The sequence below is a fragment of the Palaemon carinicauda genome, chromosome 10 (assembly GCF_036898095.1).
Source record: "Palaemon carinicauda isolate YSFRI2023 chromosome 10, ASM3689809v2, whole genome shotgun sequence".
Classification (NCBI taxonomy): Eukaryota; Metazoa; Arthropoda; class Malacostraca; order Decapoda; family Palaemonidae; genus Palaemon; species Palaemon carinicauda.
In genome coordinates, this window is record NC_090734.1 from 147,445,486 (window position 1) to 147,452,985 (window position 7,500).

Below are 7,500 nucleotides of genomic sequence, written 5' to 3' on the forward strand. Positions count from 1 at the left end.
GGTGAAAGAACATTGTTTTCAATGTGTAGTTTTTTTTTATTTATTTTACTCATTATTGAAATCTACGTTTATCAGAGATTGAAATGTATTTCTATGCGTGTGCAGCTTTTAGTTAGAAAAATTATCTTAATGTTTTCGTTGAAGAAATTATAATACAATTTATATTGGCAACACCAAACAATAACAACAAATAACAAATGAAGCCGTTTCTAGTCCACTGTGACGGGGCCAAGAGTAGGTTGTGACTCGAAGGCGAGATGAAAGCAACTGAGTAAACTTTATTGCGACACATCGAGTATATATACCCACTAGGTCCCGGTAAGAAGGTCACTAAACACAAACATGCTATTTCTTGTCAAACCGGCAACCGGTTCTGTTAACAGTTAACAATGAAAAATAGGCAGACAGGTTGATGCTAGTTGTCGTAAGTGCGAGGTGAGAGCGAAGATACAAAGGATAGTATATACAAAAAAGAGAAATGTTTGATACTATGTACGCTCGTGTGACACATGGGTGGTACACCACCTACATGACAAAGGCCTCAGATATGTCCTTATTCATGGCTGGGGTTTGCCCAGTTTTCATCCCCATGTTGGTCAGTACGGAATTGGTGATGATGTGAGACTTAGTCTTATCGTTCACAACAAACCAGCCTAGTATGGGTGGCCCTGACTAGTAAGCTTTGCTGATCATGGCGATACACAAACCCTGTCCCCACGTTAAAATATCCCCCACTCAGAAAGGACTGATAAATGTTGTATGATAACACCATTATTTTATATAAGGCTAAATTTAATGATGGGTCGGTCAAATGAAAAATTATATTGGTGTGAATGTACTTTTCCATATTCAATTTTCATTAATAGAGTTATGAGTGTTTTTCTTTTGATAAATCTGGTATTTGGTTAATAAAGAACTTTAGCAATACTCACAATGCTTCTAATAAAGTAGTTTATCATCAAGTTGCTGTGATAAACCAGATATATATATCTGTATTGTTTCCAGCAAAGTGCAAAATACATTCTATTTAATGTCTTTAGATGTAGAATTAGTGTGAAATAATATCACTGTGAAACATTTGTATTTGAGTTAGAATATATCTCCAAAATAGTAGGCCAGGCGTAGTTTTTAAGGAGTCCTGGTTGATTACTGTATATTCCAAATACAAGTTTTCAAGAAAGCGAGATAGTTGCAGAAAAATATATTCATAACAGCCATATAGTCGGTTACATTCATGATGGTAATATTGCAGTTTGATATATATATATATATATATATATATATATATATATATATATATATATATATATATATATATATATATATATTACTTCTTTTTATAGTTTCAAATTGAATAGCTAGTATTAAAAGCAAAGTATTAGTTTACCAATGTATCATATCAGTGTAAATTAGTATTTCATTTAAACTTTGTACTCTGGGGCAATTTCGTTTACATCGAAAATGAGTTAATCGTCCATACATTAATGCGGGCTTATTTCCATTCCCATTGGCGATAGATTTTATTACTTTTCAAAAAATTATACGTTTTTAAAATGTTATGGGTTTGGCATATTTAAAGATTTGTGCCATTAACATTTGATTTTATCTTTCAGACAAATCTAATTAGAAATAGTAAAACTCTGATTATAGTTTAGTATGTAACGTAATGTATGATGAGGTTGACTACAATTTTTATCGATGAAAAACGTCAGTTATTTTTTTGTGTGTGTTTCAGAGTCACTTATATAAATCATCCCATAGAATGATAGAATGATCTAGTAGATTTTTCCGGTAATAAGTAACCTTTAGTTCTTCTTTCCCTTCGTTTCCCTACATCAAGGGTTGGTTACCCACGGTTTATAATAAAGAGAAGACTACAAGGCAGCAGCTGTCCTTGTAGTCGCTTTCTACTGTTATATAATTTTTTTTTTTTAGCCCAAATTTATTGTGACATTAACTTGTTTCATTTACTGGTTTATCAGGTTTTTCCTCCGGTCTTACTAAATTTTATTCAACTGATTAACATTTTTATAATCCTGACTTTTGGGTTTCAATTTAATATCGCTTTGCCATTTGAATTTTACTTTTCATCCTTGTAAATAAAATGAGATTATGAAATTTAAAATGCTGCTTTCCCTTGAAAGAAAAGTATTAAACCACATGCGTCAATACGATAATAATAAACAAACTACTACTCCCTTGGAAATGGGAAAATTTTTTCTGTTACATCGAGGAATTTTAGTAAATATCCATTGAGGCAAGTGAGGACAGTCAGCTAATGACCTCTGTTATTTAAAATGAAATTGGATGTGCTATTTCGATGATCTTCACGCAACAAGGCCAACTAACCTCATCTCCAAACTCGAATAAAGGTTTATCGATGAATATTATTGAGACATTGCACTGGGATGCTTCGAAGAGTATTACAATAGAAATTCTTCGTCATTATTATTCGGTCCATATTTCAAATTAAGTGTCAGCGAGGTACAATTTACTTCCGATGTTCCATTAATGAAAACCAGAGGGTTGAGCAGTCATACAAAATTTTACCGATCAGCGGGTGTGAACGCTCTCTCTCTCTCTCTCTCTCTCTCTCTCTCTCTCTCTCTCTCTCTCTCTCTCTCTCTCTCTCTCTCTCTCTCTCTCTCTAATATATATATATATATATATATATATATATATATATATATATATATATATATATATATATATATATATATATATATATATATATAAATTATATATATATATATATTATATATATATATATATATATATATATATATATACATATATATATGTTTATATGTATGTATATATTCATATATTATATATATATATATTTATATGTATGTATATATTCATATATTATATATATACATATATATAAATATGAATTTCCGTAGTATTGAATATGACATACAGTGATATACAAAGAAGATAACATATGAATACATAAGTAATTCATATAGCTAATTGTACACAGAAAAAAATGGCATGTTCCTTGTAATTTAAAGACTAACAATTGAATTTTGTTCTACTAAAGATTGTATTCAAGAGAATGAAATATGTATATATATATATATATATATATATATATATATATATATATATATATATATATATATATATATATATATATTGCTTGTGTGCGTAATATCCCCAACTATCGTGCATTCATCTTCCACTGGTAAGGTTTGAATTCAACAATATTTCAATTGGATTGTTCTGTCGAAAGCCAAGTTTCTATGCTATAATGCTGGTTTCGAAGTCAACAGCATAATTATTATACTTTACTAGGATATTCAATTTAAAGATAATATGAAACTGTAGAGTTCAATATATCCAAAAACATTTTCCAAAATTTAAAGTATATGATATATATGTATATATATATATATATATATATATATATATATATATATATATATATATATATATATATATATATATATATACATTATATATATATATATGAATATGTATGTATATATATATATATATATATATATATATATATATATATATATATATATATATATATATATATTTAATCTTGAAGGTGCAATAAATGAAATTACGAACTATGTATAGATTCGTTGCTGCTTATACCGATTATTGCACGTTGAAACTGATGTAAACACTGGAAAAGTAGGTAAAGATTCCTTGTCAAGAACTTGCAAAGTGATATATCTTTTATCGGACTTTGTAAAATTAGGCTAATGTTTATGCTATAGGATACTCACTCGATTTGTTCGAATAGCGAGAATTCGTGAGGCCTATTGAGATAAAAACCCATGATGCAAATACAAGACCTAAACTGACGAAATGCTTTCTGGAACAAGTGTTTCCAGAATCATGATTTCTGCCACCAAGTTCAATTGCATCATTGATTAACTTTTATGCGTCATCACAATAGAAGAAGAGGAGAGGTATCTGGGTGCAAGTTTGCACCATCTTCATTGCAAACCATTTTCCGAGTCAGTTGCTTCCCCTCATCGAAAGGGAGAGACTCAAAGAAGTAGATTATCCATTAACGTCAGTTCCCCCATAGCCGCCATGATGTCTCTCCTCTCATTCCTATTCATTTTTTTACTCGTACTGTAGTTTTTTCGGGAAAGGTATTCAAGAATCACTCCAAGGTTTAAAGGCCGCTCATGAATGGCAGAGGCAAGGGACAGTGACACTGACCTATCAAGTAGGGCAATGCAATAGAGACTGACCATAAATACATATGATCGGCGCCCAAGCCAAAAGGAGGGTGAGGTCGCTGCGACCAAAGTAACTATCGAGTTAGAGCGGGAATCGAACCTCAGTCTGGCAATTACCAGTCAGGGACGTTACCACAACCCACTTGACATGAAGAGTTGATAAGAAGCTGCGTTCTTTGATTTTCTTGATGCAATTTTGAGTAATTTTGGTCGGTAAATAAAACTGTAATTACCAAGTTCTTTCAATCTGATTCAATAGTTTCTTACACGATAATTTGTAAAGGAGTAAGTATAATTTTTTGTTAAGGGAAATAAAGATTGTGTATCATATTTTTCCCTTGCAAAGCTAAAAAAAACATCTTTGTTAAGGGAAAAGAAAAGAATTGTGCAACATCGTTGACTTCAATTATAGGTAGAAAAGGTTTATAAGAGTCAGCTTTAGAGTAAATATTTTCACGGTCCCTTTAAGATTTCCCTCCATAGGTAGAAAGGTTCTAGAGTTTAAACATATTGGAATACGGGGCCATCATCGTGTAGAAAGCTTGTTCAGGTATAATCCAAAAGGTCTCTCTCTCTCTCTCTCTCTCTCTCTCTCTCTCTCTCTCTCTCTCTCTCTCTCTCTCTCTCTCAAACATATAATGTGTTCAAATATGCACAAGGATCTTAATTTTTTGATAATTGAATGCAACTAGAATAAGTTCAGTTAGTAACAACAATAATCATCGTACTTATAAATGATAAAATCTGCTTTACGATTGAGGTATGAAGAGCTTCTGGAAAAGAAAAAAATCCACGTCCATCATCTCTGGAAAGGAAATGCGTCCTGGAACAAGTATTTCCACAATCATGATTCTGCCACCGAGCTCAATTGCATCCGTGATTAACTTTTGTGCATCATCACAATAAAAGAAGGAGAGCGTTGTCTGGGTACAAATTTGCACCATCTTCATTGCAAAATATTTCCCGAGTCAGTTGCTTCCCCTCATCGAAGAGCAGGGACTTAAAGAAGTAGATTATCCATTAAAGCATTTCCCCGATAGCAGCCATGATGCCACTCCTCTCATCCGTATTCATTTGTTTACGCGTACTGTAGTATGTGCTTGAAAGGTATTCAAGAACCACTTTAAGGTTTAAAGGTCGCTCATAAATGGCAGAGGCAAGGGACAGTGACATTGCTCTATCAAGCAGTACAATGCCCTAGAGACTGACCATATACACATATGATCAGCACCCAAGCCCCCTCTCCACCCAAGCTAGGATTGAACAGGATCAGGCAATGGCTGCTGATGACTCAGCATATAGACCTATAGGTTCCCATAAACCCCAAATTCTTACCTCACAAGGATGGTGAGGTTGCAGCGACCAAAGTAAACTATCGAGTTTGAACGGGACTCGAACCCCAGTATAGTGGTCACCATTCAGGGACGTTACCACTTCGGCCATCACAACCCACTTGACATACAGAGTTGAAAAGAAGCTGCTGTCTGTGCTTTTCTTGATGTAATTTTGAGTCATTTTGATAGGTAAATTAAACTGTGATTACCCAGTTCATTCAATCAGATTCAATCATTTCTTTCACAGTTATTTGCAAGGGAATAAGTATAATTAGTTGTTGTGGGAAAAAAGATTGTGTATCATCCTTTTCGTTTAAAAAGCTGAAAAATATATCTTTGTTAAGGGAAAAGACAAAAATTGTGTAATTTCGTTGGCTTAAATTATCGGGAGTGAAAAAAAATAGGTTTATAAGTGTCAGCTTTAGAGAAAGTATTTTCGCGGTTCCTTTACAATTTTCTTCCATAGGTAGAAAGGTTCTAGAGTTTAAACATATTGGAAAATCAGGAAGCAAACAATTTAGTGACATCATCGTGTTGAAAGGTTTGTCATGTATAACCTGGAGGCTCTCTCTCTCTCTCTCTCTCTCTCTCTCTCTCTCTCTCTCTCTCTCTCTCTCTCTCTCTCTCTCCGGGCCGCGAGTGCCCTCTACACTTCAACAGCTGTCAATCCTCTAAGAATTCATGAAAAAACAATTTACGAAACCAGAAGTTAATTACGATATTGTAGATATTTTGGAAATTTCAAGTTCAAAATTATTATGAAGTACCATCATTTCCTTAGAGTCCTTAATAAGGATGACAGTCCCTCTAACCAATGCTAATATAATTTGATTTATCCCTTTGAGATCTACAGATTCCATTTATATATTCAGTCATTCTTTATTAATTACTGACAGCTTATTAAGACTTTAATTAGACTCAAAACAATTTCACGTAGAACTAAAGGCTTGGAGATAAAATTAATATCTTCTTCATAAATCAGCTTCATTAAATGGAAAATTATCAAAAACACACTTAACATATAGTGAAAAATTTATTCGATATCATTTTGGTTCTAAGACCAACTATGGCGGTAACAGATTTATTTTGATATTCAACAATATGTTTTAACATAACAATTAGATATTTTTTCACATAACAATTTAATTCATTCTATTAACATTGGAGATATGTAAGTTGATGAAGTGAGTACATTTGAGCCTCCTGATTTAAAAAAAAAAAAAAAACAAAAAAAAAAAAAAAAAAATTCGTTATAAAAAACGAGACCTACGCAGATGTTTTGTAATTTGAAATATAAGAAATACAAATCCAGTCCAATTAGTTCATTTGTTCATATATTTCTAATATCCTCTGTATAACAGAGGGTAAGTGTCAGGCTATATATATATATATATATATATATATATATATATATATATATATATATATATATATATATATATATATATATATATATGGCCACGCAAAGCTCCGTCCCTCGGGTAAGGGGAGAGGGATTAGCCATACCCAGGTGAGAGTGGGGATACGTGTGCGTGTGTGTGCATATGTATCTAAATATTTTGCCGTCATTTTGGTTGTTTCTCTCTTAATTCAGAATTTTCTCAAAATCTATCTTTGATGAGCGGGAGTTTAGTCATAGTCATAGTCACAACACTTGTAATAACACACCTCTTTGTTTCATTGTATAAAAAGAGTGTATCTTACATACTTCTATAGAGGTTAAGGTTTGCAGATAAACTAGTATTTACAGAGTCATGATTCTACCGTTGAAGGCAACTGCATCATTAATGAACGTTTGTGTATCGTCATAATAGAGGAAGGGGAATGCAAGTTTGCAATTTTCAACATTCCAATTGCAAACCATTTGCACAGTCATTTTCTTTCCCTTGTTGCAGGGGAGAGACTTGAAGAAGTAGCTTATCCATTAGCGTCATTTCCACGATGGCCGCCATGAT